This window comes from Bos grunniens, chromosome 7 (genome assembly GCF_055505025.1).
Source record: "Bos grunniens cultivar Pamir isolate PY7600 chromosome 7, Bosgru_T2T1.0, whole genome shotgun sequence".
NCBI lineage: Eukaryota > Metazoa > Chordata > Mammalia > Artiodactyla > Bovidae > Bos > Bos grunniens.
The window spans coordinates 106,928,710-106,956,657 of NC_141171.1; the positions used below are offsets into that span (position 1 = coordinate 106,928,710).

Here is a 27,948-nt window from a genome sequence, read left to right on the forward strand (position 1 = left end):
TAGACAGAATTTTTAAAAATGAAATTTGAGACAGGCATTAGAGAGGAAACCGAATTTCCATGTTCCTGGGTGGGGGAAGGTGAACACACTCAGGGCATTTGAAAATTGAGGTTGAATTAAACTCTGGGAAATATTTTCTATTGTTGGCAACCAATCCATGCTGGCCCACTGGGATGGAGTACATCATCTAACAAGACGTATTCATTTCTAATTTCTTTTAACTCCGAGGAAAATCCTTCCTGAATTCTCCACAAGTCTCCGCAGTGTTTACTAAGTGAAATAACTTGGTGCCCTCCGCAGCCTTCACTAACTTACTCTCCACTCGCTCCTCCGAATCAATAATAAACACATTAAATAACAGTGGTCCCCAAACGGACCCCTAAAGGCACCACACTATTAACCTCCCTCCCCTCCGAGAGACTGGCCGGCGCTGTTTCCTGCTGCTTAGCGGGTCTTGTAAGAATCTCCAGTTTTTCCATTCTGGTTTCCTCGGGTGTATGCCCAGGAATGGGATTGCTGGGTCGCATGGCAGTTCTATTTCCAGTTTTTTAAGGAACCTCCATAGAGGCCGTACCACTTTGCATTCTCACCCTCAGTTTAAAAAAAAAAAAAAGAAAAGAATCTCCAGTCTTTGCTGCTGCCGGGCTGGGAGAAGAGCCCGCCTCTGTTTTGTTCTTCCCTCTAAGGCCTCACGGCAATCAGGCCTGGACACGGGGTGCAGGGCTGGGGCGGGGCGACACCAGCTGCTCTGATGGGAGGCCCTGGAGGTTGAGCAAAGGACGAGAAGCAGGGAGAAACCGTTCATTGCTCCGGCGGAAACCTCAAGCCTGCTGCCGTTTTCCACTCCCATTGAGGAATGCCAGTGTTCTCCCCGCCGTCTGGCGGAGGCAGACGTGACCAGGTGTCCCCACGCAGAGTGGGCTCTCACAGTTGGGCTGCGTGTGTGTCACGAAGCTAAATAGGGAGCCCGCTCGGTGCGCCGCCCCCCGGCTTCTGCCGGCCAGGCACGGCGGCCCCATCTGGTGGTGGGGAAGTCAGAAATAGCCACCGAGCAGCTGTCCTGCTCGCACCTCCTGACTCCAGCAGCACCCTCAGAAGCCCCGACGGCCTGCCGCTGGGGGCTGCCTCCTTCTCCATCCTCCACTGTAACCATCCAGAGGTGAGTGGTCCTGCTCACACCTCCTGACTCCAGCGGTACCCCCCCGCTGGGAGCCCCTTCCACTCCTTCTCCTGGACGTGACCACAGGAGCAAGTGGTCACCCAGCTAAAAGAGGGGATGGGAGGCTGGGAGACACCAGACTGCCCATGGTACCAGGGGGCCAGATGGCTGACCCTGCAAAAAAAAATCTCAAAAATCATTCCGAAGTGAGTCAAACAGTTCTAAAGATCCGTGGGGCTGTTCTACACCTGTCTACACACAAACATAGACGGGAAGAGTTTGGGACCAGGGCATTATTGACCTCTACAAAGTGCCAAGAATGTATTCAGAGTTCAGACAAGGGGAGGGTTTAGGATAAGGAAAATATGTTACCAGTTAAAGATTTAGAAGCCAGTCTTAGCAGAAGGAGGTAATATAACAGAAGGTATTTTCTTCCTAAAAATCATCTTAAAAGAAAAAAGAAAAGAAAACTCGGGCTTTACTTTACACAGTATTGGAGATACAGGAATGGTCAAAGAGAGTCAAATCACTTTGCAGAAATTAATTGAGTGCCACTGTATTCCCGGGCACAAGGAATGCAAGGAGATAACTCCTGGCCTCCATTGGCCCTGGCCTGCTGAGATAGCTGGACAAGGGCCGGGCTGGCAGAGGAGGTAGACCATCCAGCAGCCAATTCTGCTTTTGGTAAAGAAAGTTCATCAACTTGATGGACCTTGAGTTTGAACAAACTCCAGGAGTTGGTGATGGACAGGGAGGCCTGGCATGCTCAGCCCATGGGGTCACAAAGGGTTGGACATAACTGAGCACAAAGGAGAGTTTGGGAAGTGTCCAGAGAGGACACGGTGCCGTCTAAGCTACAGAGACCAGGGCGTTTTCAGTACGTCTGAGAAACAGCAAGTGGATCCACTGATGCCCCGGGGGACTGGTGGGGAGACTGGTTGGCATGGCCTGGGGAAGGGGACTATAAATGCAGGACAATGAAGCCTTTGCACCAGGCATGTGGTAGCCGCAGATTAATGCCGAATTTATAGCTCTCGATTGTCACCTGAAGAATCCTCCCACTCTCTGCTTCACCCTCACGTAGGCTAACCAGAATATTTACCTCTCTCCTAGCTTAGATCTCCTATGGAGGAGTCATCCTTGCACCGGGGCCCCATGAGTATCATTTCCCAGAACACCCCCATTTTCACTGGGAACGTATAGGCATGTGTCCCGTGATGGACACTCCCTTCATAAAGTAGATACAAGTTCTGGTCCAGCTAATGCTGGGCCAGGCCTCCCTCCTGGGTTCACACACACAAGCCGTCATGCTCTACAGGAAGCCCTCCCAGCCCTTCCTAATATACTCTCACCCCTCCACCACCTCCCGAGAAGGGGAGGCGGGGAAGGTGGTGGACAAGGAGTGAGCGGGGTATGAAATCCTTTCTTTCCTTTAGGCTCGAGCGACCCGGGCTTCTGGCTTTATGCCCAGCTCCCGACTTCGGTCCGTGATAAGGCTGGACGTCCTCCAAGGTGGTGCCCGCCTCCCGACCACCCTCTCCAGCCCCGCGCTGCCCACTTCAAGCTTCTGAGGCTTTCCCCAGGTGCCCCTCAGCACCAGGCCCCTCCAGGCCCCCACACAGGCTCCTCACTCTCGCCTCTGACCCAGGCCCTGTTGGGAGGAGCATCTCCACACAGGTGAGAGGCCAGGTGCAGGGGTCAAGGGTCACACAGTTCCCAGGAAATTCAGGAGAGGACTCGGAAACTGTCACCACCTGCTTGAGCCTCAAGTGTCCCATAACCCTCCCTGAGCCTGGGGTTCAAAGGGTCCCCCAAAGTCTGAATCCTTCTCTGTTTGAAAGCCATTTCATTACCTCAAAGTCTTCATTTGATGCCAAGTGGACAACGTTTTGTCCTGTCCTGAAAGTCAAGCTGGCATCCTCAGGGTGGTTTTCTTAAATACCGGACGCTGACCTGTGCTACTTGCTTTACATCGATTGTCTCATTTCATCCTCACAGCAACCGAGGAGGAGGTGTGAGCATCTCACGTTTATAGTCGAAGAAACCAAGGCTCAGAGCAACGAGGGCACTTAGTCACCAGGGAGTGGATGGTGGAGCTGGATCAGAACCTGGGTCTTTCTAAATGACCACCAGGGTGCTATGGTTTAAGAGCCCATTATGGCTGCCAGGATACTATAATGTTTTTCCATTTGGGGCTCTTGAAAATAAGATTTTTGAGCAAGTCAGGTCTATTAACCAAAATATCATAAGGAGTCAATGTGAGGATTTCTTTCTTAATCAAAAGTTTGATTGTTTAATGACCTTTTCTCTAAAGAAAATGAGCTACCAGATGAAAAAAACCCCATCTTGGTTTGCAATCCTAATTCTAGCAGGCCTAATCTTTATCTTTATAGAGAAAAATGCAGGGGGAAAAGGGAGGGGGATGGGGCAACGTTGTCTGAACAGTTTCATTTGGGGATTTTTTTTTAAACAGTTTTTGTCTAAGAAATTAAATGTGACAAGAAATTAATCCACATTGTGATCTAATTATTTTTAGAATTATGAGGAAAATGTAAGGTGTCTCAACTGCTTAATTTTGAAAAGTGTCTGTGAAAATTAACTTTTATTACCTTTCATAAAGATTTTTAGTTTTTTTGCTGTTGTTAAATGGCATTTTCACCAGTCACTAATGTTGCTATTGCTGTCATACAAGGTCACTAGCATATAAGGTAGAGTGTCTTACGAAGTCTGACTTTAAAGAACATGAGACATATGATGATCTGAGCTTGTCCAAATATAATTTATCAAATTTATGAATCAGAATATGGGAGTGAATTAAAGACCCAACCATTTTCTTGGCTTCCTTTATGTCTCTGAAGGGTCAGCTGTTAAGCAGGAAGGGACCCCAAACACGGGGAACTTCCTTGTGAGGTGTTAAAAGCAGTGTCAATCTGAACTTTAAAAAATTAAAGTAAGACCAACCATACGGGGAAAGTGGTTAAAGGGGATGGAATTAATTAACATAGTTTAAAATATTTGGATTCGGAAAGAAATCAAAATTGTGACATTTTAATAAGGAGTGTTTTGGAGATGCTAAATCCCATCCATCTTTCCCCAAATGTGTCCCCCAATTTCAGGATCCAGTGACCCAAATTCAGAAAACTGAAAATGGTCTTCAGGAGGAAAAGGCACTGGATCCAAGAAGCACCAAACTCAAGAGTGTCCTGTGGGAGGGAACCTGCCTAAGTCATCTACTTTCAGGAAAAGTGGGTTTTTACAGCACTTGGAAGAAGTCACAAGTAAAGTTGAGAGGAAGGGAAAGGGGAGAACGTGGGGCCCCCGAAAGAGAGGGTGGAATCCCCAGTGCTGCAGGAAGGAGCTCCAGGGCTGGGGAAGCCAGGAGATGCTACATTTTAGTTAGTAGGCAGCTCTGTGGACCCTTTCCTCATTTGCGATCCTAACCTCAGGGCTGGTAGCTGTGACCCCAGATGCTGTTCCTCCTGAGGGCATCCTCTAAGCCCCAGGGAAACCCACATTCAGTCTTCTTGTCCTAGATCCTCAACGCAAACGGCAAGCACATCCAAATGCCACACCGGTCAGTGGCTGAGCAGGGAGCTGGAGGGGCAGGACTCCACCTTGGAGTACAGGAGGATTTCATCAGTCGAAGCTCTTAGGTAAGAGAGGCGACAAATTAATTCACTTGTCAAATCCTTCCCTTCATAAAGTTCAGATGCGATCGATTTTTACATAACAAGGCACCATTTCCCAGCAGTGCCAAGTTTCCATTTACTTGTTTCTCTCCTTTCTCTAACTGGAGATACCAAAGGTACTCACCCACCAAGATGGCATTCAGGACAGCTACACGTGGCTGCTACCGTGCACCGCCCTGGAATTTGTCTCTGCGTGTCTCTGTGTCACGGGGGGGGGATGTATGATACTGCTTCTTTACATTGACAGCTGATGGACATTTACAATGGAGCTGCAAATAGTTTTTTTAACAAAAATATGTAACAAGACATGTTTTAAAAGGTAAATAAAAATCTAGCCTTTAAATAATGTACATTAAAAATGTTTAAACTTTAAATAGAGTTTGGGCATTTTAAAAGAAACAAATAAAACCACGTAACAATAAAATTTACCATCTCACCCACTTTTAAGTGTACAGTGTAACAGTGCTGGGCTTCCCTGGGGGCTCCGTGGTGAAGAATCTGCCTCCCAGAGCAGGAGACCTGGGTTCGATCCCCGGGTCAGGAAGATTCCCTGGACAAGGAAATGGCGACCCACTCCAGTGTTCTTGCCTAGGAAATTCCATGGACAGAGAGCCTGGCGGGCTACAGTCCATGGGGTTGCAAAGGAGTTGGACACAACTGGAAAACAACACAGCAGTGCTAGCTACGTGCATCTTGTTGCACGACAAATCTCTAGAAATCCTTCATCTTGCACAACCGAATCCCTATATCCACTGGACAACGACAGTCCCCTTTTCCCTGTCCCCAGCCCCTGGCAGCTACCGTTCACCTTTCTGCTAGAGAAAATTTTATTTTAAAATATAATTTTAACTTCTTCATTTTTAAGCTTTACTTTCATTTATACTTTTATAAAAATACATTCAAACTGTATGTATTTTAATAAAATTATATCTTATTATTTTAATTCTTTAGACATTACTTACAAGAGAACACAAATTATATGAAAAATCTTGACTGTAGCACTTAATTAGTGATTTGGTGAAATGAAGGCAAATAATACATTTTATGGAATAAATTATGATTTTTATGAATTAGGTACATCTTATTTTTTATTCATTCAAATATCTCTAGCTCATCAACATAACACTCAAGACATATGCAATAACAATTAATTCAGTCAGTTTTGACATTTTGCCAACTTTAAGTCATATAAAGGCTATAATTATACTCATGTTTTTCAGTTTTGTCTCTATGAAATATGTTTTTCAAGGAAGGAAAATAGAACATATTTTGTTTAACAGTTTATTAGCTTTAAATATTTAGACATATGGTATGTGGGCCTCTATTTGTACTCTTGTCTGCCCCCCCAAATATAAGCCTGCTGGGTTGTAACTGCATGTCTAATTATCTGTCTTCACCACGTTACCATAAACTTTGAAGGGGCTGTTGTTTGCTTTGTTTATCATTGTAACCTCAGTGTTTGGCATAAACCTGGTGTATAGCTGATCCTCCTAGAAATGTGATGAATTATTCTGAAGTCACTATTGATGACAACTAATTGAGCTATCGAGTGAGCCACTGTATTAAAAATTCACGTAGGTACATACCAAGGGCTGCAGGCAGTCAGTCTTGCTAAGGCCCCAATCCCATGTGTAATACAGAGATAATAAAACTACCTACTTTGCAAGGTTGCTGTGAATTCACATGAGGCACTTAGCCCAGGTCTGGTGCAGGGTATCCACTCAATAAATGATGGCAATAATACAAGTAGTAGCTTTGTAATAGTAGTGCTCCTGGAAGAGGTGGTGGTGATAGTCATAATGTTAATGATGGCAGCTGATGGGGACACTCAGGAAAAAGTGTCTATGCGCTCAGATGATCAGGAAGGTTCCCGTGAAGGAAAACACCGAGGTATAGATAGTTGCTGCTGCTGCTAAGTCGCTTCAGTCATGTCTGATTCTGTGCAACCCAAGAGACGGCAGCCCACCAGGCTCCCCTGTCCCTGGGATTCTCCAGGCAAGAACACTGGAGTGGGTTGCCATTTCCTTCTCCAATGCATGAAAGTGAAAAGTGAAAGTGAAGTTGCTCAGTTGTGTCCGACTCCTAGTGACCCCATGGACTGCAGCCTACCAGGCTCCTCCGTCCATGGGACTTTCCAGGCAAGAGTACTGGAGTGGGGTGCCATTGCCTTCTCCAATAGATAGCTGAGGGTACCTGAAAAAATATAGTTTTGAAAAGATGTGTCAAGGAGTCTAAGCTAGATTTAAAAAAAGAAGAAAGGTGAACTGGAGGAACCCATAGTGGATGAAGGCAGCAGGAGAGGGGAGAGGGAGATGGAGCTGAATGTAACAAGCCAGTGGAGCTGGCTTGCAGGGAAAGAAGGCCAGGGAGTCATATAGAAAGCAGTAACAGCAAGAAGCAAAGCGGACTGATTCTGAACGCTTTTGCAGCTTTGAGGCTTACTGGACGGGAAAGGTTTGAGTTACAACATGAAAGAGCTTCAGGGGATGCAAAATATGGGGGAAAGACACAAGTTTCAATTAAGAGACTGAGTTAAAGAGAGTACTCTGATGAAAGATTATAGACCAGGTTTCCTGGATTATGGCAACTCTAGACAGCAAGGCGGAAGCGTGGACACTGTTGTGTTGAGGACCGGGTCAGGGGCCAGGAAGAAAACAGGTGATGAAGCAGTTCAGCAGGATGCTATAATACAATAGCACATGTATGTAATATACGGAGAAGGCGATGGCACCCCACTCCAGTACTCTTGCCTGGAAAGTCCCATGGACGGAGGAGCCTGGTAGGCTGCAGTCCAGGGGGTCACTAGGGGTGGACACGACTGAGCAACTTCACTTTCACTTTTCACTTTCACGCATTGGAGAAGGAAATGGCAACCCACTCCAGTGTTCTTGCCTGGAGAATCCCAGGGACAGGGGAGCCTGATGGCCTGCCCTCTGCGGGGTCGCACTGAGTTGGACATGACTGAAGCAACTTAGCAGCAGCAGCATATGTAATATATAATATAATATCGTCCCAGTCCTATCACCAAATCTCTATGAAGGTAGATAAGTGACCCAAATTTCCGTGTCCTTCTCTTCATTGCAAACATAAACTCAATAATACTTGCCTTATGTATCAATGAAAAATTAAAATTGTATAAATATTTGGAGGCCTGGAAACGTGAAATATGTTTTAAAAATATAAGGTAGTGATTAGGATCCCCATGAACTCAGACAGGGTTCTTGGTTCAAACATTCCAAAGAAAGTGAAATCACTCAGTCGTGTCTGACTCTTTGTGACCCCATGGACTGTAGCCCCTCAGGCTCCTCTGTCCATAGGATTTTCCAGGCAAGGGTACTAGAGTGGGTTGCCATTCCCTTCTCATTCCAAATATGCTAGTAAATACATAGATACTGGTGGGAAGCCAATGGGACAACGGCTTCAACTACCTGATGGATTTTTGTGAAACACAAGTGATCTAGAGCATCAGTCGTGACAATAACCTCAACCATTGGCATGTTATAAGTCAAGCTGGACAAAGAGGTACATGAAAAAAGAAGAGAGGAGACTAGGGGATAGAAGCAAGGCCAGACATCTGGATGGTTCCGTGAAGCCAAAGAACAGGGGTGATGGAGGAAAGCACTGCATAGGCAGGGCTTCCACCGCCCTACCGGAGCCGCTCACTCCAGTACTCTTGCCTGGAAAATCCCATGGACAGAGGAGCCCAGTGGGATGCAGTGCCTAGGGTTGCAAAGAGTTGGACATGACTCAATGACTTCACTTTCACTGGAGACACAGCTCCATCACAGGCCACAAACTCAGCAGTCTTGAGTGAGGAAACAGAGGATAATTTAACAAGATGTACATTCAGTTCAGGTCAGTCGCTCAGTCATGTCTGACTCTTTTGACCTCATGGACTGCAGCACGCCAGGCCTCCGTGTCCCTCACCAACTCCCGGAGTTTACACAAACTCATGTCCATCAAGTCGGTGATGCCATCCAACCATCTCATCCTCTGTCGTCCCCTTCTCCTCCTGCTCTCAATCTTTCCCAGCATCACAGCCTTTTCCAGTGAGTCAGCTCTTCACATCAGGTGGCCAAAGTATTGGAGTTTCAGCTTCAACATCAGTCCTTCCAATGAATATTCACGGATGATTTCCTTTAGGATGGACTGGTTGGATCTCCTTGCAGTCCAAGGGACTCTCAAGAGTCTTCTCCAACACCACAGTTCAAAACCATCGATTCTTTGGTGCTCAGCTTTCTTTATAGTCCAACTCGCACGTCCATACATGACTACTGGAAAAACCATAGCCTTGACTAGACGGACCTTTGTTGACACAGTAATGTCTCTGCTTTTTAATATGTTGTCTAGGTTGGTCATAACTTTTCTTCCAAGGAGTAAGCATCTTGTTATTTCATGGCTGCAGTCACCATCTGCAGAGATTTTGGAGCCCCCCAAAAATAAAGTCTGACACTGTTTCCACTGTTTCTCCATCTATTAGCCGTGAAGTGATGGGACCAGATGCCATGATCTTAGTTTTCTGAATGTTGAGCTTTAAGCCAACTTTTTCACTCTCCTCCTTCACTTTCATCAAGAGGCTCTTTAGTTCTTCACTTTCTGCCATAAGGGTGGTGTCATATGCATATCTAAGGTTATAGAAATTTCTCCCAGCAATCTTGATTCCAGCTTGTGCTTCCTCCAGCCCAGTGTTTCTCATGATGTACTCTGCATATAAGTTAAATAAGGAGGGTGACAATATACAGCCTCAATGTACTCCTTTTCCTATTTGTAACCAGTCTGTTGTTCCATGTCTAGTTCTAACAGTTGCTTCCTGACCTGCATATAGGTTTCTCAAGAGGCAGGTCAGGTGGTCTGGTATTCCCATCTCTTTCAGAATTTTCCATAGTTGATTGTGATCCACACAGTCAAAGGCTTTGACATAGTCAATAAAGCAGAAATAGATGTTTTTCTGGAACTCTCTTGCCTTTTTGATGATCCAGTGGATGTTGACAATGTGATCTCTGGTTCCTTTGCCTTTTCTAAAACCACCTTGAACATCTGGAAGTTCACGGTTCATTTATTGTTGAAGCCTGGCTTGGAGAATTCTGAGCATTACTTTGCTAGCATGTGAGATGAATGCAATTGCCTTTCTTTGGGATTGGAATGAAAACTGACCTTCTCCAGTCCTGTGGCCACTGCTGAGTTTTCCAAATTTGCTGGCATATTGAGTGCAGCACTTTCACAGCATCATCTTTGAGGATTTGAAATAGCTCAACTGGAATTCCATCGCCTGCACTAGCTTTGTTCATAGTAATGCTTCCTAAGACCCACTTGACTTCACATTCTAGGATATCTGGCTCTAGGTGAGTGATCACACCATCATGATTATCTGAGTTGTGAAGCTCTTTTTTGTACAGTTCTTCTGTGTATTCTTCCCACTTTTTCTTAATATCTTCTGCTTCTGTTAGGTCTATACCATTTCTGTCCTTTATTAAGCCCATCTTTGCATGAAATGTTCCCTTGGTATCTCTAATTTTCCTAAAGAGATCTCTAGTCTTTCCCATTCTATTGTTTTCCTCTGTTTCTTTGCATTGATCACCGAGGAAGGCTTTCTTGCCTCTCCTTGCTATTCTTTGGAACTCTGCATTCAAATGGGTATATCTTGCATTTTCTCCTTTGCTTTTGGCTTCTCTTCTTTTCACAGCTATTTTTAAGGCCTCCTCAGACAGCCATTTTGCTTTTTTGCATTTCTTTTTCTTGGGGATGGTCTTGCTTCCTGTCTCCTGTACAGTGTCATGAATCTCTGTCCATGGTTCATCATGCACTCTGTCTATCAGGTCTCGTCCCTTAAATCTATCTCTCACTTCCACTGTGTAATTGTTAGCGATTTGATTTAGGTCATGCCTGAATGGTCTAGTGGTTTTCTCCACTTTCGTCAATTTAAGTCTGAATTTGGCAATAAGGAGTTCATGATCTGAGCCACAGTCAGCTCCTGGTCTTGTTTTTGCTGACTGTATAGAGCTTCTCCATCTTTGGCTGCAAAGAATATAATCAATCTGATTTTGACCATCTGGTGATATCCATGTGTAGAGTCTTCTCTTGTGTTGTTGGGAGAGGGTATTTGCTATGACCAGTGCCTTCTCTTGGCAGAACTCTTCATCCCTGCTTCATTCTGTACTCCAAGGCCAAATTTGCCTGTTACTCCAGGTGTTTCTTGACTTCCTACTTTTGCATTCCAGTCCCCTATAATGAAAAGGACATCCTTTTGGGGTGTTAATTCTAGAAGGTCTTGTAGGTCTTCATAGACCCGTTCAACTTCAGCTTCTTCAGCGTTACTGGTTGGGGCATAGACTTGGATTACTCTGATATTGAATGGTTTGCCTTGGAAACGAACAGATTATCCTGTCGTTTTTGAGACTGCATCCAAGTACTGTATTTCAGACTCTTTTGTTGACTATGATGGCTACTCCATTTCTTCTAAGGGATTCCTGCCCACAGTAGTAGATATAATGGCATCTGAGTTAAATTCACCCATTCCAGTCCATTTTAGTTCGCTGATTCCTAGAATGTCGACATTCACTCTTGCCATCTCCTGTTTGACCACTTCCAATTTGCCTTGATTCATGGACCTAACATCCCAGGTTCCTATGCAATATTGCTCTTTACAGCATTGAACCTTGCTCCCATCACCAGTCACATCCACAACTGGGTGTTGTTTTTGCTTTGGCTCTGTCTCTTCATTCTTTCTGAAGTTATTTCTCCACTGTTCTCCAGTAGCATATTGGGCACCTACTGACCTGAGGAGTTCATCTTTCAGTATCCTATATTTTTGCCTTTTCATACTGTTCATGGGGTTTGCAAAGCAGGCATAGTGAAGCGGTTTGCCATTCCCTTCTCCAGTGGACCACATTTTGTCAGAGCTCCATCACAGTCCACAAACTCAGCAGTCTTGAGTGAGGAAACAAAGGATAATTTGACAAGACATACATCAGCCTCGTGGAAGGCCCTGAGTCGTATTTGGGTGGAACAATGATGCTATTTTCCTGGTTTAGCAATATTTTTTCCCCAAAGCTTGGCTATATAGTTTTAGTCACGCATCTCCAGAAAGTTGTAATGCACTGTAGTCTCTCACATGTTAATGTATCACACTGAGTGTTGACAGGATGGATATTTAATTATCTGGGGGGCTGCTGCACTTTCTTTGCTTCGTGAATAACAAACTGGATTCTGTAACAAAGTGTGAGGTACTTACAGCTTCTCTGAAACACCAGGGACTCTGCCTGAAGTCACACAGGGATTCAGCTCTTCACAGGTACCCCAAGAGGGTAAGTGAAGCAATTATCTGGAGATTTCAGGAAAATCACTGACTCATCTTAATTATCTGGATATAAGGAAAATCCAATTTCAACAAACTTTAAGGCACTGTCCTAATTACTTTGAATGTTGAATACTGTTTACCAGAAGTGACTCATCATTTGGGCATTAGATCTCTGTTGTATAGGCTGTTATCGCTGTAATGGTGTCTGGGATAATTAGATTTAACCCGCTTGAATTATCTAGAAAATGGCCTTAAATTATCACTTCATTTTTGTAAAAGTATGTAATTCACCTTGAGTAGAGACAAGCAGAAAATACCCTTATCAGTAATGTACTTGGATTTGCAGACCATGAACTCCGCCACAGTCAAATTATAGTTCTTACAACACAATTTATTCTGAGTTCACTGGAATAAAGGCAGCAGTGGGCTTCGGGTCCTTGTCAGTTTCGCATCCCAAGCTACTTCTGTAGATCAGCTTGCACGTGGTTTAGTTCAGTTGTTTCTGGGTATTGTTGTTCCTTAGTCTGGTCCTTCACATGGGCTAGTTGTGTGAGCTATTTCATTTGCCAAGGTCATCACTCCCTGGCCGTGTTTAAGTAATACTCAACGTTCAAAAAACAAAGATCAAGGCATCCAGTCCCATCACTTCATGGCAAATAGATGGGGAAACAATGGAAACAGTGACAGACTTCATTTTCTTGGGCTCCAAAATCATTGCAGACGGTGACTATAGCCATGAAATTAAGAGATGATTGCTCCTTGGAAGAAATGCTATGACCAACCTAGACAGCATATCAAAAAACAGAAACATTACTTTGCCAACAAAGGTCTGTCTAGTCAAAGTTATGGTTTTTCCAGGAGTCATTTCCAATTCCATATAGAGTTGGACCATAAAGAAGGCTGAGCGCCAAAGAATTGATGCTTTTGAACTGTGGTGTTGGAGAAGACTCTTGAGAGTCCCTTGAACTGCAAGGAGACCCAACCACTCTATCCTAAAGGAAATCAGTCCTGAATATTCATTGGAAGGACTGATGCTGAAGCTGAAGCTCCAGTACTTTGGCCATCTGATACAAATAACTGACTCATTTGAAAAGGCCATGATGCTGGGAAAGATTGAAGGTGGGAGGAGAAGGGGATGACAGAGGATGAGGTGGTTGGATGGCATCACCGACTCGATGGACATGAGTTTGAGTAAACTCCGGGAGTTGGTGATGGACAGTGAGGCCTGGCGTGCTGCAGTCCATGGGGTCACAAAGAGTCGGACACGACTGAGTGACTGAACTGAACAGGAGTGTATGAGGTCTTGTAACTGCATTTTAACACCATTATAAAGGCTTTAAGTGCTACGAAGCCACAAGATGAACCCCATTAAGAAACGGAAGAGCAGCCTACCAAAGTATTAGCTGAAGGCCTAGCAGGGTGTCTTCTGTACAGAGGAGGCATGAATGTTTCCTAAGTAAGCTAGAACATGGTGTGCCCCCTATTAAAACACAGCTGCCAAAGAGCTGTCTAAAAAGTTGCTTTACATACTATCCCACTTTTCCTTTTCAACTTCAAATCTATATTTTCAACTAGTCAATTGCCATTAGTACCTTAAGGCCCCACAGACAGCTCAAAACCAACATTCCAAAAAGTTGGCATTGGTTCAGTTCAGTTCAGTCACTCAGTCTTGTCCAACTCTCTGTGACCGCATGGACCGCAGCACGCCAGGCCTCCCTGTCCATCACCAACTCCTGGGGTTTACTCAAACTCATGTCTATTGAGTTGGTGATGCCATCCAGCCATCCCATCCTCTGTCGTCCCCTTCTCCTCCTTCCCTGAATCTTTCCCAGCATCAGGGTCTCTTCCAATGAGTCAGTTCGTATCAGGCATTGGTAGGCAGCTCTTAAACTGGCTCCCACTGGCTCCCCTGGCGGCGTGTCCTTGTGTAATCCCCTCCCTTGAATGGGCTGAACTTGGTGACTCGCTTCTTACAGACGGAATCTAACCAAAATTCTGGGATGCTGACTGTGAGGTCCGGTTCCTCAAAGACTTCGGCATCTGTCTTGCTCACCCTCTCCACCTCCCTGAACCTCTCCATCTCTCGGTTGGTCACTCCCTCTCAGAGCCGGTGGCGAGCTTTGGGGAAAGCAAGCTGCTCTGCTGTGAGCAGCCCTGTGGAGAGGCCCATGGGGCAAGGACCTGATTTTTTTGGCCAAGAACCAAAAAGGACCTGCAGCCTCCCATAGCCATCACATAAATAAGCTTGAGAGCAGACTGTGGAGACCTTCCCAGAAGCACATGAGGGAGTTTAGACATAGAGCCTCCTTCAGGCAGACCTTGAGGGACCTGCAGCCTTGTGAGAGACCCTGAGTCAGGGACATCAAGCTAAGCCATGCCTGGGTTCCTGACCTGTAAAATAAGATAATAAATGCTTATTGTCTTACACGGCTAAAGGGAAAGTGAAGTCGCTCAGTCGTGTCCAGCTCTTTGCAACCCCATGGACTATAGCCCGCCAGGCTCCTCCATCCATAGGATTCTCCAGGCACGAGTACTGGGGTGAGTTGCCATTCCCTTCTCCAGAGGATCTTCCCGACTCAGGGATCCAACCCCAGTCTCCTGCAATGCAGGCAGATGCTTTATCCTCTGAGCCACCAGGGAAGCTGTTACACTGCTAAGTTTTGGGGTAATCTGTTACACTGTATGGATAACACACAGTCCATTCTGCGTTTTCTCAGGCATTCTAACAGTGAGATAAATGGCATTCTTGCTCCAGACTTCAATTTTTTTCCACCATAAATCCAATCATAGTCATCTCACTAAACATGTTTTAAGCGCTATTGTTGCTCCAGAAGAAATTTCTAAAAATCTGGCAGAGAACACCCTGGGTCCTCTGTAATCTGGCATTTACCTGCAGCTTCTCAACCTGTTTCCTATCAGTGATCCAACTCCGAGATGTCTCTGTTCCAACTACACCAAATCCCTTGCAATTCCCAAGCACACTGCGTGCCGTCATGGCCCTCTGTTCTGTCCTGGCTGTGTCCTCAGCCTGGTGTTCCCTCCCCACCTCACCCCTTGGCCTCCTGGAAAGCTCCTACCCGTCCTCAAGCCTCAGGCCCCAGCCTCCTCCTGTGCAAAGCGCTCTCTGTGCCAGGCAAAGCCCAGCACCCACCCCTCCACTTCCCACAGTGCTCTGCTCCCATTACCCCACTCTTTCTGAATGCGGCACGGCTTCTCACACATAGGAAACGTGTTTCATAGAGAATAACCTTCAAAAGCAAAGGATTGGGAGCCAAACTGACTGGGTTCAACATCCTCTCCCTCTGTCTTTACTTAGCTGCAAGCCTTGGGCAAATTTTCTAACCTAACTCTCAATATTCTAATCTGTAAAATGAGGATAATAATGGGACCTGTGTATTGGGTTGTTTCATAGAATCCGCCCTCAATGCGGAAGACCTGGGTTCAATTCCTGGGTCAGGGAGATCCCGTGGAGAAGGAAATGGCAACCCACCCCAGTATTCTTGCCTGGAGAATCCCATGGACAGAGGAGCCTGGTGGGCTACAGTCCGTGGGGTCACAGAGAGTCGGACACGACTGAACGACTAATATTTTCACTGTCATAGTTAAGTGAGATAGTGAAATGTGCTGAGCATACTGCCTCGTGGTTATAAGGGTTCAATTCATGTTGTTATTATTTGCCTCTCTAGCCGCGGAGACTAGCACAAAGTAAAATTTCAATTCGTGCCTCATGATCCTTTGAAAACCCTTTGCACTTCCACTGGGGACAAAGGTTGGCAAAGACATAGATGTTACAGTGGTAGAATTTCAGGCATTGGACACCTGGTTTGCCTCCTCCTAAGGTTGGCCCTGGATATTAATATGAAAACAGCTAATAAATTAGCAGGTAGCAGAAAGAGCAGGGTTCATTTATTCACTGGGACCTATTTGTCAAGAGTCTGGAAATGAGAAGATATTCCCTATTAATGTGACAAAGTGATTATAGCTTGAAGATGAAGAAACCATTTCCTTTTCTGAAAGAAAAATTGCCAGGGAATCAATTTGAGAAGCCCCTGATCTTTGACAAGCTCTTTCAAGCAGCAGGAGGCAGTAGAAAGGGCCTAGGCTGAGGAGGCTGGGGACCGGTTCAACTCTGCATTTACTGGTGTGTCTCAGGGGCTTTCCTGGTGGCTCAGAGGGTAAAGCATCAGCCTGCAATGCAGGAGACGCGGGTTTGATCCCTGGGTTGGGAAGATTCCCCGGAGAAGGAAATGGCAACCCACTACGGTACTCTTGCCTGGAAAATCCCATGGATGGAGAAGCCTGTAGGCTACAGTCTATGGTAGGTTATAGTCTATGGGGTTGCAAAGACTCGGACACAAATGAGCGACTTTACTTTCTTTCGTTCACTCAGGGCAGGACACACTCCTGCCATCTGTACATTCTCACGAAGTCACAGGAGGGAGGAGCAAATGGGAGCATGTATGGGAAGACAATATTTGAAAGTTTTAGAAAACAGAAATGCACGATGTGTATATTTTTGTGGTTTCCTTTTAAATAAGAAATAGTCAAGCACATGTAAGGACAGCAATGGGAAACATAATTGATTCTGCTTATGTAAATGTGGTGTTTTTCTTACATGCTTTCCAAAAAACTCAAAGGAAGTCATAAGACTAAAGTCATTTTAAGGAACTTTTTTTTTTGGTAAATTGGAGTAAAAGTGATTTTTCTTTTTTGGAACTAACAACAACTTTCAAAAAAAAAAAAAAAAAACCCTGAGGGATCCAATATTCAACACAAAGGAACTCAATATTAAGAGCCAGGAACTAGCTTCTTTATGCACTGCTTGCATTCTCACAGAAGTCACTGGGGCAAGTAGGTCAGCTCCTAAATATTAAGGCCTCTGTGTTTCTCAGGGGGGTCTATTTGGAATTTTCTCGTGGTTACTTATTTTGAAAATGCCAACCTATCTGATCTCCTTCAAAACTGTTGTAAATAGAAATTTTAAAACATCAAATGCAAAATATGGCTCTAGGTGAACTATATGAACATGGTTATCCTTAAAGAGTGATTCATTCCAAGAGGGAAAAAAAAAAGAATGAAGGAAAAACGGTCGCCACTCCACACGGTCTCCATATTAAACAGAGCGCTCCAGATCCACAGGCTTCTCCTCAGGTCATCTCTCGGAGACAGAAACCACTCTTCACGATTTGAACAAAAGGTAAAGGGAAGTTTGCAATGCTAAGAACCCCTGTGGAAATAAGGCGAAATAAGACAAGGCCTTCAGACCTGTGAGAAAAATCAATCTGACGGAAAATTGACAAAGTTGTTTAACGTGAGGCGTGAGAGCCAAGGGCTGACCCCAGAGACCTCCACTGAGACGCCCGTGAAGTTCCCGTCAGCTCCCTTAATCCGTGCAATTACACAACAGCATCTCAAAGGGACCCTTTTAAAAAAAAAACCAAACATCACTTTAAATTAACTTTTTTGCCATTGTGCTTTAAATTCCAGTTTCTTTCTCTTCATTCTCTCCTCTATACTAAATTATTAAAATCACCAACTGCTCTACAATCAAAAATATTTCAGAAAGCAGTGATGCCAAATTTGGATTGACTAAAGTGAAATCAGACAGAAGGAAAGATATTTTGAACACTTCCACGCTTGGTGCATTGTTTAAGGATATGGCAACAAGTAATTAAAATTGACTACTCGGCTTCTCCCCATGAAACCAGCGCTAAGCTCCATGTTTGGCTCCATTACAGCCTAATTCAGACCAGGGAGGCATCTTGAGTGGAATAAAACACATTAATATATTTATAAATAGACTGATTTTTTCTTCATCCATAACTTGTTCCTTTTATATATATATTTAGAAGTCACGGTAAAACGATAAACTAAGTAATATTACTTGTTGGTTGGAAAGCCAAATTGGAAAGTCGGAAAAAAAAAAGACAAGGTAGATAACCTTTTACGATTAGAGGAAGGAAGAGGTTCTTGATTGTTTTTAAAGAACAAATTTTACTCAAATGTTGCTTAAATGGACTTGCACGCGTAGCAAGCCATGGCAATTCTGACCTGTATTCTTTCCATTTACCGTCATCTCTCCATATACACAGACACAAGGAAGCACACACAGCCTCCCAGAGGAAGCAGAACCGCACTTTGCCTTCACACACACGTCACAGCCACACCTCCACCGCTGGCCTCCCTCCTTCCGATGGGCGAGTTTCTGTTCAACGCCTGTCAGCTCCCGGCTTTACTGCCCTGTCCTATGCATCTGTCTCGTCAGTTCATTCAGTTCAACAGCTGAGTTTAGCCTACACGTACTCAATTTTCTCTGTGCCAAGCACTGTGCTATGCGCTAGAGATGCAAAAGTGTCCCCTACTCTCAACAAATTTATGGAATGATGAGTCCCTTGAAGTCCTTCATAGAAGGGCCCTGAATTCCAGGCAGCAAGGAGCAGAATAAAATAAGTGAATCCCAAAACTAACAAGTAGGCTTTGTTTTCTTTTTTTAAAAAGGTGGTGGGGGGTGGGGAGTGCTCATGTTTTGACTGGAAATCAAGTCACATTTTTTTTTTCTTTGAGAAAGAATATTCACGACAGTGGCAGCGGTTACATGGCTATGCGTATGGATGCTTGTTTAACTCTTCAGTTCAGTTCAGTCACTCAGTCGTGTCCGACTCTTTGTGACCGCATGAACCTCAGCATGCCAGGCCTCCCTGTCCATCACCAACTCCCAGAGTTTGCTCAAACTCATGTCCACTGAGTCGGTGATGCCATCCAACCATCTCATCCTCTGTCATCCCCATCTCCTCCTGCCCCCAATCCCTCCCAGCATCAGGGTCTTTTCCAATGAGTCAACTCTTCGCATGAGGTGGCCAAAGTATTGGAGTTTCAGCTTCAGCATCAGTCCTTCCAATGAACACCCAGGACTGATCTCCTTTAGGATGGACTGGTTGGATCTCCTTGCAGTCCAAGGGACTCTAAGAGTCTTCTCCAACAGTTTAACTCTTAGTGTTAATTCAACTTAGTTGAAATTCCCTTCGATGCCAAAGAAAACTGCAATGAAAGGAAACTGCTGCTATAAATGTGGACCATTTCAGATATGAGTTTCCTGGTTTTAAAAGAGTCTGTACTAACTTTCATAGCCTAGAAACTACTTTCAAATATTACCTCGCTGACCCCATGAGATCAGAGGCTTAGTGATCTCAGTTACTATAAATTAGGAAACCAGGCTCGGTGGGGCCAAGGAACTGTCTAAGGGTCACCTGGTCACGAAGTGCTGGGCCCAGCACTGAGTGCTTCCTGACGCGAGAGCCGGTGTTCTTTATCCTGGCTGAGAGTGTCTTCAGAGACCTCTGGGGTCATACAAGCTGTTGCACCAAGACGCCGAACTGTATTTAGAAATTAAATTAAAAATAAAATATTCACCTAGAACTTCTGATGCTCCTGGTCCATTTGATTTCTTCCTTGTGACTCTGAGGAGTAAATATATACCTTGGGGAAGAGGAAAGAATGAATCTCTCCTGAAGCCATTTTTCTGGCAGAGAATGAGCAACTGGTTAGCCACAGTTTACTTGGCTTACTAGTCAGTTTTGGGTTCCATTTCTAGATAATGAAAATATTTAAAAAATTTTTCCCCTTAATTTTTTAGGTTTAGAAATCAACATACTGATTCATTAGAAAAGAAAGAAAGGAGCTGCTGCTAAAATGAAATGTTTGTAAAGACGATTTGGTCTTTGGACATGAGTCACCTTAATTTTTATTTATTTCTTAGATGAAGGAATTTTTTAAAAAATGTAAAGTCAGTTATCAAGGCATTAGCTGTACAAAGAATGCACATTTTATTAAGCATCTTATGCAAAAGGTAGATTCTTCAAGAAAATCAGACCTAAGTAGCTTTTCTACTTACGGGGACCCAAAGTGCCACAAACTGAGTGACACTTGGAAAAACTGATTTTAAAATCAGAATGTCTGAATTTCAGTCTTGTGCGGAAGATAAGGAAACGAAGCTGTTAGGCCACATATTGCTAGGTTGAGTGTCAGAAGCAAATCTGTAGTGAGAAATGCTGTATCGCCTGCTATTTTTGAGCCCACAATCCGTCTTCTGTGTGAAGACCTGCCCTCGCCCCCTCCGCCCAACTCCATTTTACTCAGAATACACACGTAGTTGATTACTGTACCCTGTGATGGTGACATATTACTTTTACTCTGTGAATAGAATATTACACTTTCCCACATGTTACCAAGCTGCAAGCTTGTGTGAGCTCTCATGGGAAATTTGTGACGGTGTGAAGTGAACTCCTGTCACCACTCAATGGATTGCAAAAATAGTGTAGCTCTTGCTAAAGACCTGGATCATATCTTGAAAGATTGCACTGATCAAATCAGTACCTTCAGCAAGACCTGTTGTAGCCAACTTCATTTCAGTGTGTGCAGTGGGTGCAGTATGCTTAAGAACACAGAGTTGGCTGTCTCTTTCCATCGTACTCCTTGGAGCTAATCCTTTGGAATGGATTTTTACAAGTATAAAAAATACCAGGTAAGTATCTAAGCACTAATATTGGCATTCTGTGACAAGAGGAAGTTTTGGAGTCTCACAGACCTAGATTCAAAGCCAAGCTCTGTTGCTAAGCAGACATGTCACCTCGGGGCAAGCTTCCTAACCTTCTATGCCTTGGTTTCCTTCGTTGTAAAATGGAGGTGATGATGTCTGCATCGCAGGCTTGAGAAGTCCTGAGCACAAAGCAGGTACCCCCTATAAGTCAATTTACTCTTTTTTCTTCCCTGGTAGGCACCATTTTCCTTTTTTGCTTCATGAGTCACCACTGCTCATCTCCATATTATCACACTCTTGAGTATATCTGTACATTTATAAGTGTTCATGCATATGTATGGATTTATGCCTTTATATTAATACCATTGAATATTAAGCCCAACAGTGATTTTCTTCCCGCACATTACCTTTAGGAATTTCAAAGTAAGTTCCTTTTTATATGATTCAATATAGGTGCTTTAAAAGTTTTAATAGCTATTTTAATTTCTAACTGGTACAATCAATTAAAAGAAATACTCCTTTTGAAAATGGGATTTCTGACACCAACATACGTAAAAAGGACTTGTAATTAAAACAGAAAGTCTAAATGAGTTCTATTTACTTGAGTATCTGACAATATACTGAAAAATGTAAAAAGGGTGTCTATTATAGATTTACTCACATACTAAAAAAATATTGACTTCTACATGGGATGGATTTAAAATGAAATACTAGAAGAGATGGTGGAGGAAAGAAAGATAAAAACATTACTGAGGGCGCCAGGCTCCATTTTCATAGGAATTTTGCCCTCAGGATGTTTTCCCGGGAAGAAAAAGGGCAGGAAGGGAACAAGACAGATCATGCCAGACAGGCTCCTGGTAATACGGCCTTACGAAGTGTCTGCACGCCTTTGTTTAAGCCGGACCTCAGAACACAAGTGTTTGAGCAAGCAAGCGGAGACGGACACCGGCGCGCCGGAGAGCAGCCATATTGAAAACCCAGCGGCACCATGTTTGCCCAGGGCCTCCATCCTGATGAGCCGCGCGCCAGCCTTTAGCAAGCAGGCGGCAAGGGCTGCCTCGGAGAGACCCTCTCGGGAGAGATTATTGTTTCCTACGCTCTTTTATCCTTGTGGCAGAATATGCTTGAAATTTTAATCCGCCCATCTTAACCCCTTCAAGCAGCTGGGCCACTTTTAGGGCCCGTGCTTCAAGGTGAGGCTGCTGCAACAGGATCAAAGCTAAAATTGCCTTCTGGCCGTTGTCATCCAAGAGCCGGGGCCCTGAGTGTCCTGAGAGGAAGTGCCCGAAAGCTTGAGCGCTGAGGATGCGAGTGGGAAAACGTGGAAATGCAGTCTTGCCCACATCCGAGTCCTCAGACGAGAGGAAACTCCCTGGGCTGGAGAAGACAGAAGAGATCCAGGGAGGATTCCTCGAGAATATGGACGCTGGCAGCTCCTGGACAAACCGGCCCTTTGTCCGCGCCTCCTGGGCTGAACGCTGTGGAAGCAGGGAAACCCGAGGCCCTTCCTAAACCCTGAGACGGGAGGGCTGAGCCCGTTCCCCGGGGCGGAAAGGGCTGCGGTGACTCCGGGCCGCAGGGCAGGGTCGCCGAACGTCTCGCAGAGATTTCCGGGCCTTGGCCAGGCTCGGGGCTTGAAAAGAGCCCGTGACGCCTCGGACACGGAGCGCGGCCCCGAGAGGCGAGAGGCGGAGAGGGGCCGGCCTCGGGGTCCAGCTGCGCAGGAGCGGCCGGCGCGTGGACCACTGAGCAGAGACCAGGGCGGAGGAGGCGGCGCGGACCAGGAGCACCCCGGTCACCGTGCCTCCGCGCGGCCCCCTGGGCCTCTGGGCGGTGGCCCCAGAGAGCAGGGCAGCTAGGAGCCTGGATGGACAGAGCGGGGTTTTCCTCCACCCCGGCAGAGCCAGGACTTGATGCAAAATTAACCAGTGTTACAGAAAAATAGCAGGGGCTTCCCTGGTGGCTCAGAGGGTAAAGCGTCTGCCCGCAGTGTGGAAGACGTGGGTTCGATCCCTGGGTCGGGAAGATCCCCTGGAGAAGGAAATGGCCACGCACTCCAGTACTCTTACCTGGAGAATCCCATGGATAGAAGAGCCTGTCTATGGGGTCGCAAAGAGTCGGACACGACTGAGCGACTTCACTTTCACAGAAAAAAAACGATACCTGATCTGTGATGAGCAGCCTTATGAAAACCTAATTTTCAAACAAACAGTCCGGAGGTGAGACTAGCTTAGCTGCTGAGACAGACGGGCCGCAGAAGAAGGGGTGGGACGCGCCGGTCGGAGGAGCATCCTGGGGCTCCTTGCCGTCTCCTCTGACTCAGGGTTGAGGCTGAAAGACGAGAAGGCCCCGCAGAGGGGTCGGAGGCCCTTCGTACCCGGCACTGCGGTCAGTTCCTGAAGCAGAGCCGCTCTGGCAAAGTGCTTAGAAATGAAGCGCAGTTCCCATACGTTCAGGAGCTTCGGTAAGCTCACGTTCCTCTCTCATTTGTTCCGAAGGCTCCCCTTACGTCTGAAGCTCGGGGTTTTTTCCAGCTGTTCAAAAATGCCCTTGTTTGAGACGGGCACCAGGTTTCCCTTCCAAATCTGCAGCGGTGGAGGATGGAGCCCCAGGCCAGACCAGCCTCGCTTGCCAGGTCCCGAGGGAGGTCTGGGCCTCCAGGAGGCATCCTCCTAGGGGCTTAGACCCTGTGAGCAGAGCCAGAGGGAGCCTGGGAACAAAGAGGAGGCTATGCTCATTGAAACACTGAACAGCGAAGCCGAAGAGACTCCAGGTCACTAAGTCCCAGTAACGCGGGCTCTACTACACGGCGTCCTGGGGGTCGGTCACTGGCGCTGGAGGAAGCTGACACAAACCATCCGAATCCCAGCAAGGAAACAGGACTGGCTGAATTTTAAGCAAAAAACCTTGGAACGACAAAAACAAATACGTTAAGGGGGCTGGCCAAGGGCAAGTCAATAAATAAAAAAGGGACAGCCAGGCTCCCTGGCGTGGCTGCCAGAGGTGAAGACGGACTCCTTCGCATGTGCTGCGGGAGAAGCTGCATGGCGAGGCATTTCCTGTTTTTTGCTTCTAATCCCACCCTCTCCGGCTCGCAGGGGAGCGTGCTGGGCCGGATGCACGCTTCCAGGCCAGCCAGATAAGGGAAATGCTATCCCTGCAGTCTGCGGGCGCGGTGAAATCACTCGTGCTGCCTCGGGGTTCCTCTCTCGAGTGTGGGGAGAAAGACGACAGGAGCATCTCCTGGGGTCTACGGGGTCCCCTTAAACCTGAGAGCGGAGCCCCAGAAGCTGCGATCTACCTGCTAATATTTCAGTGACACCCGGAGGGCCCCTTGCCTGCCTCCTCCAATTGCTGCCAGCTGCTGAGAACCCTCCTAGATAAATCCAGCCTTTCTTGCCACTGTTAGATACAAAGAATTTCACAGTAAGGTGTAGGTGACTGATAGCATATTCTTTCCCAAGGATGGGTTTTGATAAGAGGAAACTAAGAAAGAATGTGGAGCTATTATTGATGGCTGGAGGAGTGCCTTGGGGGAGGGAGGAAATACTGTGTCGGGGGAAATGATGAAAAACGGGAAAGGTGAGATTGCCAAAAGCTTATCCCTTCATAATTTTCCAGGGGGCCTGTCTTACTCAGAAGCAATGAAATGGCTTTGCTGAGCCATGTGGAAGGGTCATGTGGAAGAGTCTAGCAGTTGGGAGTTCTAATGTGTTCCCCGTTATTAACATGGATGTAGGGAGAACTCCCACTGGAGCAGCCTACAGACACTTGGCCTTCTCGGCTCTGGCTTCTGGGCTGCGCAGCCTCCGAGTGAAATATACTTCTACCGCCTGCCCCGGCGAGCTCGTGGCAGGGCCTGTAAGGCGGCGTTCAGAAGCCTTCAGAATCCCCATGGGCCTTTCACGAATGATGGACCCAAAGTGTTCTTGACCAAAAAGTCTTTTCATCATGAATATCCCAATTCTTCCTAAGTTATGAATTTGACATGACCTCAGAAGAAGTACTAACAGTTCTTTTCTGTGCCTAAACAAGCTGTTTTTAGAGGACAGGGGGGCTAGAAACCAGCTCTAGTAGATATTAGAATATAATGAAAAGTCTCAGTATTTGAAAGGTGGGACACTGCCACATAGAAAGACAGACCCTTGGAAGAGAATAGAAATTATAGGAGAATAAAACACATATAGAATTTAGTAATGATAAAAATGGACTTTTTCTGCTGGGTGTTGGGACAACTGAGTATCATATACTAAAGGAGAAAACTGGATCCATACTTTACACTGTACAGCAAAATTAATGATTTAAATGTGCAAAATTAAACCATAAAAGTACCAGAAGGAAACACGGAGAATTCTTTTATAATCTTGGTATAGAAAAGTCCTTTTTAACTATGACTAAAAATTTAGAATCCATAAAAAAAGAGATTGATAAATTCAGCTACAAAAAACACAAAGCTTTCTCCATGCAAAAGTAGAATTGGCAAAGAGAAAAAATAATTGCAACTCATATATAGACAAAATGATAATTTCTCTATATAAAGAGTTCCTAGAAAAGAAAAAGAGGCTAACAAACCCAAAATATAAAAATGAGCAAATGACATGAGCTAACAGTTTGTAGAAAAAGAAACACAAAGGCAAAACATGTATCAGGATTATCAGTGTCACTCATTACAAGAGAAAGGCAAACTGAAACTCTACCAAGATATTATTTTTCCCTATGAGATTGACAAAAATCCAAAAGTAGGACAAAACATTCAGTTGGTGAGGCAGGAAAAGAGGAACTCTCATTCGCTGCCGGTCAGAGTGCAAAACGGCAAATTCGGAGGTAGATAATTTGTCAGTAACCTTCAGAAAAAGAATGCAGCTGCCAGACTTCGGCTTCCAGCCATGATGGAGTAAGAAAATCCAAATTTGCTCTCGCATCTCAAACAGCGACAGCAAGAGAAAGGAAGAAACATTTGAAGCAAAAGCTTTTAGACCTTGGACCACAAGCAGCCCAGGATAGTTTTGATGGCTAATTTTACTTGTCAACTTGACTGGGCCATGCTGTGTGCAAACATTTGGCCAACCATTATTCTGGGTGTGCCTGTGAAGATGTTTCTAGATGAGATTAACATTTAACTTGATAAACTGAATCAGGCAGAGTTCACTCCCTAGCGTGGGTGGGGTGGGGGCGGGGCTCATCTTACCGTTGAAGGTCTGAGAAGAACCAAAAGTCCGACCCCACTGTGAGTACGAGGGAATTCCTCCTTACTGACTGCCTTCAAGCTGTAACACTGGGTTGGTTTCTGTTTGTTTGTTTGTTCGTTGCCTGTTTTCAGGCACAGACTGAAACATTGGCTCTTCCTGGGGCTCAAGTCTGCCAGCCTTCAGACCGGAACTAGACCACCCTGGTTCTCAGGCCTTTGGTCTTAAACCAAAACGACACCATCAGCTCTCCTGGGTCTCTAGCTTGTTGACTAAGGATCTTGGGACCTGTCAGCCTCCATAATTGCATGAACCACCTCCTTACACTAAATCTGTTATCCCTGCTCTGTTAGTTTCATTTCTTTCTGGAGAACCCTGACTAATACAACAGTGAGCGCAGAGAGGAAAGAAACAGACAAGGTGAGCCTGCGGTTGCTACAGTCGCCCGCCTGGAGAGAGTCAGGTTCCCGCCCAGGGAGGCGAAAGAACCCACAGCCTTGCTAAGCTGAGGAGACAGCATTCAGAATTCTGAGGCCAGGAATTCACAGGGCAAAGTAGCAGAGAGGTGGGAGCTCACAGAAAGCTCCAAGATCACTGGTTGCCACAGTGGGGACTCTTTGATCCATGAGTTGGTCTCAGTTCTGGGCTCTCGTGGTGGGAGCATCTTTCTGGGTTGTGACTCTTGACTTTAAAAGACCTATTTCCTATACAACAGGGTCTCTAAACTCCAACCCTCTGCTTCACTTGATGCATAATGTAAGAACAACTGTTAACTTGGCCGTGCTGGACTCAACGGAAGACGTGTTCGTTTCTAGCATGCTGCCTCTCTAAGAGATTTCCAGAGGCTATTTGGACCACCTGCTGTTTTCACCTGCGGTAGGTTTCGTCTCTGCAAAAGTGCAAATCGAAGGAAATGGCAAGAGTGCTGGGTTTGGGGTCAGGAGGCTTATTGTGGGTCTTAGTCTGTCGCCTAACCTCTCCGGCTTTGTTCCCATCTTTATACAAGGAAATCGCTCTTCTTCATGGTCTCTAAAACCCCTTGAGTTCTAGAAGTTAACGAAAATTTCTGATAACACATCCCGGTCACAAAGCATTTACAGCGCTCCAAGATAAGGCATAATTGCACTAGTTCTAGAATATATAGTTATGCTATTTCATCTTACAATGAGATTTAATTAACTCTCCTTTCCCACTGTCAGGAGCCTCAGTGGAATAATGGTCTTGGCACCGCGCGCAGAATCTCAGCGCCCTGATTGGACGCTCCAGACACCCGACTTGCTGTCCTAGCGGCAGGAAGAAGCTTGGAAGGCGGTAGTGCTTTATTCACTGTGGAAACGGACGGCATTGTTGCCGCCCCCTTCCTCCCCTCCGCGGCCCCAGAAGAGCCGTGGTGCTAGGTGCCGGCTACGTGCCACGAGAAGGAGTTAGCCCCGTGGATAAATTTTGTTCCTTCGGCTGCCTGGAGCAGGTGGAATCATCTCAAGCAAATGTGACGAGCTGGGCTTTGTCCTACAGCCTTGTTGAAATAACCAGTGGCCCTAGGCTCCAGGGCCACTGGGGAATGTCTGACTTAACCACGTTTTTACTCATCTTTCAGCCGAAGCAGACCTTCAAACATCAGCTCGAGTCATCCCGGCACTGAGTGCATTTGTGACCCTCCCTGGAGGCGGTTGGTCCAAACCCTGGGAACATGTTATATGAAAAAATAAATGCCTTTTTTTTTTTTTAACCATCTGTGAATGAAAAACATTCTTCATATGTTTAACTGTTTCAAACTGCCATATGTCACACACACACACACAAGCGCACCATACTTGCCAGGGGCTGGGATTGGGTTGGTACTAGAGATTTGGGCCCCTCTTCCACCCTCTGCTTTTCCTTTCAAGGAGGCTCCAGGTGAAAAGCCTCCAGGTTTGCACCCGCCCAGAAATGGCTCATTTTCAGTCCTGGTGGGGGTGCTGCGGCTGGCTTGTCTGGAATTTCAGCCATCTGCTGCAGCCTCCCTCTCCCCTTGCAGCCATTCACGTAAAGTGCCCCCATGCTGCAGCAGAATCATAAGCATCTGAGGGCTAAAACTGTGG

At 45.7% G+C, this 27,948-nt stretch overlaps 2 long non-coding RNA genes across 3 annotated transcripts; both read left to right on the plus strand.

The window, feature by feature from the left end:
* Window positions 1-706: 706 nt before the first annotated feature.
* LOC147370082 (uncharacterized) lies at window positions 707-5,288 on the plus strand. 2 transcript variants are annotated; one of them, XR_015168661.1, is made up of 5 exons: window positions 707-1,159; window positions 2,596-2,836; window positions 4,276-4,404; window positions 4,693-4,812; window positions 4,956-5,288. It is a non-coding gene; the product is annotated as an uncharacterized LOC147370082 (long non-coding RNA). The 2 variants fall into 2 exon arrangements; XR_015168662.1 differs by lacking the exon at window positions 4,276-4,404 and having other exon boundaries at window positions 723-1,159.
* Window positions 5,289-27,195: 21,907 nt separating this feature from the next.
* On the plus strand, window positions 27,196-27,594 carry LOC147370083 (uncharacterized). The gene is made up of 2 exons (XR_015168663.1): window positions 27,196-27,335; window positions 27,465-27,594. It is a non-coding gene; the product is annotated as an uncharacterized LOC147370083 (long non-coding RNA).
* Window positions 27,595-27,948: the final 354 nt, after the last annotated feature.